This window comes from Ixodes scapularis, unplaced genomic scaffold, assembly GCF_016920785.2.
Source record: "Ixodes scapularis isolate PalLabHiFi unplaced genomic scaffold, ASM1692078v2 PGA_scaffold4__175_contigs__length_147842914, whole genome shotgun sequence".
NCBI lineage: Eukaryota > Metazoa > Arthropoda > Arachnida > Ixodida > Ixodidae > Ixodes > Ixodes scapularis.
In genome coordinates this window covers 71835293-71844312 of record NW_024609879.1, presented here as the reverse complement: position 1 = coordinate 71844312, position 9020 = coordinate 71835293, and positions in this window count along the sequence as shown.

Genomic DNA, 9020 nt, shown 5'->3' with positions numbered 1-9020 from the left:
AAGGAGTGCTGACGCAGTTTTCCCCCAATTTACCAATTTCCCGCGCCTCAATGATTTCTCGAGTGAGCTTTGTCCTTATTCTTTCTAATCACTTCACACTTGTCGAAGACGAGAGTGCAGCAACAGTGACGACAATGCAGGCCAAGGTGACCTGACACAACTCAAAAAACGTTATACTTGTGTTCTCGCAAGCGATCAAACGGGGCGCTGCCTCAATGATCGCTTGCGAGAACACAAGTATAACGTTTTTAGAGTTGTGTCAGGTCATTTTGGCCTGCCTTGTCGTGACTGTTGCTGCACTCCCGTCTTCGACAAGTGTGAATTGATTAGAAAGAATAAGGACAAAGCTCACTCGAGAAATCATTGAGGCGCGGGAAATTGGAAGATTGGGGAAAAACTGCGTCAGTACACCTTCCATATGTTTATCCCAAAAGGAATGTTGCTTTCTGGACACAAAGTGACAGCGCATAACGGTGCCTAAGGAGCACGTGGCGTCCATTACATGTTTTTTTTTAATTTTTTTTTTTATCTTTGTTTGTTTGTCATGACGTTCAGTATTTATACTTGATGTTAGCACGAATAAACTTTAGTTGAAAGTCAGCGCCTTGTTCGTCTACCTTCTTGTTCTTTTCCGTGTCCTTGCGCTGTATTAATTTCTAACTATTAAACTCCCTAATATCTATAATCCGTGTTAGAGCACTGCACGGGCAGGGGCCAGCCCGAAAGCCCGAGCCCGGCCCGGCCCGTGGGCCGGGCTCGGGCCGGGTAGCACGTATTTTCTCGGGCCCGGGCCGGGCTCGGGTTTGAACAAAAAAGTTCTCAGGCCGCGCAGGCCCGGGCCGGCCCGGGCCGTGCCTGGGCAATCTTATGCCGTAAATCATAGATTGTTTTTGATAGCAAGAAGTTTGCTCATTAATCTTTTAGGTTCATTGAATACAAAAAAGCGAAGTGCAAATTCACTACAGCGTCGTTAAAAATAATAAATAAAAGACGTCTTGAAGCTAGAAAGCCTTCAAGCCGTGTGAGCGAGGGTTCAGCGTTATAAATTGTAAACAAAATAAAGTCCCAGTCATATGCTTGTCAACCTGTCTGATTCATCGCTCTCAAAAATATCTAGTTCACTATTAGGAAGGTTTAGAAAAACGTACGCAAGCGCTTTGGGTACCGTAAAAATAGCGTTGCGATGTAAAACCTATGGCGATGCTAATTTTAGCTTGCCCAAAGTGCTTAAGTACGTTATTCTAAGACTCCCTTATTGCACAGAGCGCGACACTATATTAGCGCAAACAAGCGATCGTCGTGTTTTTATGTATATCTCATAGAATCAAAACGCCGTTTTCAAAACTATTAGTGTCTTTAGAAGTGCTCATCTGGGCCACAGACCTAAGCGGTATACTTTGGTGCCTACTAACACCATTTCGAAGTAAAATTCGAATAATTCGAAAAAGAGCCAACGTCGTGTTCGCGGTATCAGTGTCGCGCAGTGTACATAGTCCGTTCCGCGCTTGCACGTTTTGGGAGCCATCTTGAAAACAAAAGTTTTAAGGGGTTAAGTACGAATATATTAAACTTAAGCTTGCCTGAAAGGGTTGTATATTTTAAGAACGCGTTGACATGTAAAGCTACTTCAGAACATATTCTTAAACAGAAAAGGTGCGCGGACCAGGCTTAAAATGATGGAGACTTTTTGCGAAGAGGTTGCGATGTGCAGGGCCTTATAAAAGTAGGTTGAAATGGGACGCGTTGAAACGCAAAGGGTGTTTGGGAAACTGGTTCAAATAAGAAGGACATTTAGGGAATGGGTCGAAACAGGACAAATTCAAACGAGAAGGGCGTTTAGGGAACTGGTCGAAACGGGACGGGTTCATATGGGAAGGGCGTTTAAAGAATGGGTCGAAACAGGACGAGGTTCAAATGGGGAGCTCGTTTCGGGAACGGGTCGAAACGGGACGGGTTCAAACGGGAATGGATGGTTTCGGGCTACAGTCATCGGGCCGGGTCGGGCGGGGCCTAGAAATTAAAAATTATGTCGGGCTCGGGCCGGGCCCGGGCCGCGTCTCTTCCGGGCCGGGTCGGGCCGGGCCTAGAAATTAAAAATTCTGTCGGGCTGGGGCCGGGCCCGGGTCGTGTCTCTACCGGGCCGGGTCGGGCCGGGCCTAGAAATTCCGGCCCGTGCAGTGCTCTAATCCGTGTAACGAGTTGTGTGCAGTGCAGGCGAAGACAACGCCGGGCGAGGAGAAAAAGGGTGAGCACAAGAAGGTCGGTAAAGGGGAGGAGGGCAATGCCGGAGGGCGAGGGAAGAGCAGGAAAGCACTAGGAACGTTGGATACGAGAGGAGGTTTCACTTCTCCTGAGAAGCCTTCTTAGCGCTCGCCCTTTCTCACCTCACCTGGCGTTGGCTTCGCCTGTACTGCACACAATTGGAGACATGTAATAGTTATATGCGTCGAACAGCCATCATTTTAACGCCGCGGCAAGAGCGAATGCCGCCGGAAGAAGTTCGTCGGTTATTTGCCGCATATTCGTTTCATGGAGTTCAGCCTTAACAACCGACTTTTCGATTTTGAATAGTTTAATAATCGTAGCACCAGTCTCTATGAGTACAAAAATAAGGAAATCATCTCCTTGGCGAAATTAAACACACGAAAACTGTGTAATTAAATAATGAAGTTGAACGCCGAGAACTGACCGCCATTTCTAAAATATAAATACTGAAAATGTGGAACCACGTAGTTCAAGCAGATGGCCTTGTTTAAGCAATTACCAATGTATACTCTGCAACATATGTGAACGTACCTGCCTGTAGAATTTATTATTATTTTTTTTTTTTGAGCGCAGGTTCTGGAGAGAACAGATATGCTTTTTAGGGGCGAAGCTCCTTACGGCCTTGTCACACTGCGGAAACAGTCGGAGAACTTTGTTCTTCAACACGAGGAAAACATGTTTTCGGGGACCCTGTCACATTGCGGAAACAGCAACAGCCTGGAAACATGTTGCTGTCGTCCGAAAACCATGTTTCCCAACTTGTTCTCCGACACTCGGGGAACATCCTGTCGCACCGGGAAAGCGTGTCGGAAGAACACAAATTGCCTCCTCTCATGCGCGCTGCCTCTCTCTCTCTCTCGCCCTCGTCTGCCCGGCCGGCTCGGCTCGGCTATACTTCGTTTCAGCTTCGGTCCAGACGCAGCCAAAGCTACAAGTGCGAGCTCCGGGCTTTCAGCATCCCTGCCAAGCACGTGCGCTCGTGCAGTGCAAGCACTGTTCTGGGCCACATGGTCGCGCTTGTAGCATCGGCTGCGTCTGGACCGAAGCTGAAACGAAGTACAGGCGGCTAGGCTCAGATCCCCTGGCTCCGCTCGCCCCTTGAATCGTTGCCATTTTGGATCGCCGTCTCATCGCCGTCGCTCTACCGTTATGAATTCATCAGCCGCGCAAACCATCTCGTGTTCTCTGGATTTGGCTATACATAATGACAAATACACAGCGCAAAAGGACAAAAAGGGAAGAGACACACCGGATAGAACAGAGCGCTGTGTGTATCTTCCCTTTTTGTCCTTTTGCGCTGCGTATTTGTCAATATGTATAACCAAAACCAACTAGCCCAACTTTCTACTTTATTACAGTTTATCTCTGGATTTGGCGGTTGCGTTCTGCTACAGGGATAGACCCTTGCAGGATGGCATACGCGCCGGCCACAGCAGCAGCTTCTGCTTTGGTGCTTCTTCGTGCCATCGATTCATATGATTCTGACGATCAGCTGCCGCCGCGCAAGAAGCCGCGTTCAAAATGGACCAGCGAGTGGCTCGCAGGAGTGCATCAACAAGGTGGCTATGAGAATTTGATGCGGGCGCTGGCTCTGGAAGATTCCGAGGCCTACCGGCGTTGGATTCGGATGGACACCGGCTCCTTTGAGGATCTCCTAGCAAGGGTGAAATCGCGCATCAAAAAAAGGGACGGCATCTCGAGCGAAACACTGAACTGATTGAATAAACTCGACCGCTCCGACCACACAGTGCAAGAAGGGATGTGCTAATTGCAATAGTGATGGGGCTGCTTAGAAATGGGGAGTTGTCAATTATAGAAGTGTTCTCGTGCGACTATCTGTACTGAAAAATATAGATGTTGCCATGTTGCTGCAAACAAATTCGCTCAGTCACCGAAATGGGCAACACGTGTCGTCCGACACAAGTTGCCGAGGTTTCCGTTGCCAAAAGCTGTCACACCGAGACAACATTGTCGCTGTCGTCCATGTTGTGTTGCTGTTTCCTCAATGTGACAGGGTTGTCGGGCAACAGAGCCGACAGCCGACATGTTTCCCTACTGTTGAGAAACATGTTTTGTTGATGTTTCCGCCGTGTTTCCTCAATGTGACAGGGCCATTAGAGGCTAGCCATGTCTCTATGTCCGTCCGCCGTCCGGCGTGCCCCTGCTCGTGAGCTCACGAGGAGGAGGAGCTCACGAGCTCCTGCTCGTAAGTTCAGCAGCGAGAGCCAAAAAAAAAAAAGAAAAAAAAAAAATAGGGGCCTCTGAGGTGCCATCTTATCTGTCTTCTTAAAAAAAAATGAAAAGGAAGAAAACCACACATTCTTCTACTGACATGAATGAAAACGGCACCATCAGCACTGCCTATGACCAAAATCAGTATCAAGAAAAACAAGAAAAAAAAAAAAAGAGTAGGGGGTTCTGAGTTGCAATCTCATCTGTCTTCTTAAAAAAAGAAAAAGAAGAAAACCACACATTCTCCTACTGACATGAATGAAAACGGCACCATCAGCACTACCTATGATCAAAATCAGTATCATCAGCACCACCCGAGCTTCATCCCAATCAACATCATTTACCATGTGGAGATGCGGTAATTTTTTTCCTCAAGGAGCCGGAGCATCTTTGTAATAAACTATCTGACTCATACCAGACAGCCTGAACTTGCGAGAGATTGAACGCTTGGTGCTAAAGCCGATATACGGGTTAGGATGTGAGGTATTGCGTATCTTTAGGAAAGAAGGGGCTTTGTTCCCCCCAAACGTCATCAGCCGCCACCTACCCTGCGCCAGCATCGTCACCAGCGCGACGCTACTACGTTTCGTCACCGAGATTAACGCGTCTGCCGCTTACTCTCATTGAGCTTCAGCGTGTTTGCTTCTTTGAACGTGTCGGGGACCTAATAACGAGGACGTATTAGGCAGTTCTTGTCTTCTCGGTAGCACAGCTCTGCCGCGTTCAATGGTCGTAGCACGAGGTGTTATGGACGCCGTTATCAAAATGATTTCTGGGTAAAATGATATCAAAATGATATATGGACATGGGATCTGTGATTTGAGAGATAAGAAGCAATGCTTAGACTTTACGGAGCGAAGCAAGACCCGAATCATACTCGACTCAGGTTTGTACGAAACGGTGATCTAAAGAACGACGTTCCTGGGACACGTTCCTATTAGGAGAAACTGGGAATGCGGCGTTCCAAGTAGCATTGGTGTCGCTGGAACGCGAACTCGTAACGTTTACGAGCGAACGGCAGGAGGAACAGCGTTCCTTTTTTGTTTGTATATAAATCACTAATTTCACAAGCATTTAGTAGAAATTTATCTGTTTCTTTTAAAATATTATTGACTATTTTAACCTCCCACTTAAACGAATGGGGAAGTGTCTGTATCAAAGATGTGTCAGCCACTTGGAGCGAGACAAGAAGGATCACTTTTCCAGTGAAGCGGTGCAATGATACATCTTAGAATGGGGCGCATCTGAGTTAATTTCATTGGGTGTAGAAAAAGATGTAGCCATGCAGCATTAAATGGGGTGCCCCTGTGTTCCCTTCGAATGAGATTTGTGTAGAAAAAGGTGTACGTGTCCACCACATCAACGGGTGTACGCACACTCCCATCTTTGGGGTGTACAAATATTCCCCCATAGGGTGTAGCATGTGTGACAAGCACTATACAGCCCTATGGGTGTATCCCATTGCACTCCCTTTTTTTAGAGTGCATGTGCATGTTATGTTCACATGAAAAACTTGAAATGATCAGCTTTTGCTTTATCAAACCAGGGCGAACCAGGACGTGCCTTGGCATTAAGTACACATGTGGATGGGTGTCCTCTGCAAGATCTGACAGCTGCACAAGTAAGATTGTGACGTTCGGGACTATTGTACTGACACTGAGTGATCTGAGTCATTACATTTTTCTTATATGCCAGGTTAGAATGCATCTGTTTTGATTTAAGGAGTCCTTAAGTGGATAGAGTAACCTTCAAGTCTATGTTTTGAGTGTTCCACACTTATGTGCATAGCAAACCTGAGTATCTTCAGTTCAGTGGATTTAATAAGAACTGATCAGCAAATATTTTACTGAACATGTATAAAAATGTGTGCACATGGTTTGCATATGATGTCATTTTGGCATAGAAAAAAGGACTTACAAGGACAGGGTGTCACAAAAAAAAATACACGCTAAAATAGCTCGCAAAAAAAAAAAAAAAAAAAAAAAGCTTTGACAATCGCGTAGCAACTTTTTTCGAAAATTTCTTTAACTGGTCACATTGTTGTGCAGGAATTTCACGTGGGAACTCTAAGTACAAAGAAAATAGGAAATTAATAACTGATTCCTTCAACGGCGGAGCGGCAGCTGTCGGGGAGACACCGATCGACGGCCATGTTTCTCTTTACCTTACCCAGAGATGTCGCTATGGATTCACTGTACGTTGCCCGGATGCGCCGAGCGAAAAAGCGCGCTTTTATCCGAGTTTTTGGTTCCGCGGGATATTAGCCAAATAAAGTTGTTTAGGTTTTCAATTAAGTTTCGCAATGCAGAAAGTGTCACGCAATAAATATTAATTAATAAAACCACCCAATGGTGCTCCGGAAAGGACGTACCTTCGTCTGCGACGGTTCTTGTTTCGTGCATCGTCTGCTTTCGCAGTTTGACGTTTGAATGAGACACGAGAGGACGCCAGGAGTACGCCTGAAAAAGCAGCGATTTGGTGGCTCTGAAAAGGGCCGCTGAAATCTGAACTACGGTTTTTCGAAGTTGCGGTCAAGTGCCTCATTCACACAGTGTAGCCAGCTGCCAGTAACCAGTGTGAATGAGGTATTGGACAGCAACTACGAAGACAGGGGTTCAGATTTCAGCGGCTCATTTCAAAGCCACGAAATCGCAGCTTTTTCGGGTGCACTCCTCGCTGCCTCTCGTGTCTCATTCAAACGCCAAACTGGGAAAGCAGACGATGCACGAAACAAAAAACGTCGCAGACGAAGGTACGTCATTTCCGGAGCACCATTGTGTGGTTATATTTATTAATACTTATGGCGTGACACCTTCTGGAGTGTCAAACTTCACTGAAAACCGAAACAAATTTATTTTGGCGAATATCCCGCGGAACCAAAAACAAGCATAAAAGCGCGCTTTTTCGCTCGGCGCGTTCAATCAGCGTCCAGTGAATCCGTAGCGCCATGTCTGGATAAGGCAAAGAAATATGGCCGTCGTTCTGTGTAACCCCGACAGCTGCCGCTCCGCCGTTGAAAAATATATTTATTATTTTCTTATTTTCCTTGAACTCGGAGTTCTGACTTTGAAATTTCAGCACAACAATGTGACCAGATAAATACATTTCTGAAAAGAAAAAAAAATTGCTACAGATCCAACATGTTTTTGATTTTTGCGAGCCATTGAAGCGTGAAAATGTGTTTTTTTGTGACACGTTTTAGTTTTTGTGCCGCTTTAGTAGCCTATTTTCAGCTTCCCGTTTTGTAGCAGACGCCACTCATGCGCTGTAGTGTCGGGCAAAAACTACTGTGTTAGTCGGAATGCAATGTGTACAGGAGTAGAAAACATGAAGTGATCGTAATACTCGCCGAATATTGCTAAGATTTGTGAGCGTCGGCCCATCTGGAAAATGCACTGCAGAAAATATTGCTCTTGTGTGGTGGCAAGGGATCACTGCTCTTCAGTCTTCATGAGATGTGACAGATAGTGATGTGTGTTCCAAGCGTCATAAACTGTTAAAAATAGCCACACTGTAAAAAATTGGCCGTTGAATTTACGGTCACTTTGACCGGCAACTTTGTCACACACACATGGCACGTAAATTTCATAGCGAGCCGTAAATCTCATTTAAAGCCTAGCCGTTATTTTCTAGTAGAATTAACGTACACTGTGACTGTCAAAATTACGGTCAACTGACCGGAAATCTGGTTGCCAACTTCTCGTAATTTATACGGCAGACAGTAAATTTAAATTTACTGCCTGACCGTCATCTCCCAGTGAATGAAACGGTCGCAGTAGAAAAAAATATACCGTTAAATTTACGGAGCAATTCTGAACTGACCGTAAACGACATTTTCTGATTGCCGCTAATATCACGGCATGGTGGCAGTTTATGTGCCGGTCAAGTGACCGCTAATTTAATGGTCACCGTAAAAATGTTCACTATTTAATTCACTTCCGGTTGACCATTGCAAGAGGTAAATTGAAAGTGCGAAATGCTGGCACAATGAAGCGCTCAGCACTTCGTACAACAAGTCAGAAAGATCGCAGAGTTCGACAAAATTAAGCCATTGTCAGATTCAAACATGATCCCACCGCACTGTACGACATGCTTAGCGTTTCACCGCACATGTTTTGCTGCTTCGATTTGTTTCCTATCACTAGTCAACAGACAATGATTGAAAGAGTGAGTCATGTAGTCTCATAGGTTAGCCATTTTGTGCCTGTGAAATATATGGCATGCTGCATATATTAACTGAAGAGTGGTCTTCATGTCTGCAATGTGATCGCTGTGTAGTTTAGCCAGAACACTGCATGAATAATGTGTTGGATAGAAAAAGAAACAGCACATTTATTTACTTGGATGGTGAGACTCCAGGCCCATGCACCCTTTGATCTGGAGAAGAAATCAACCATTTATCAATATAACATGTATGATAGTGCCAAAAAAAAAAGTAATTTAGTAGATGTGTTATATAATGTCAGCCACGCTTTATTTGCTGTGCAAGGACACTAATGATGCCGATAGTGGTTACAATGTTT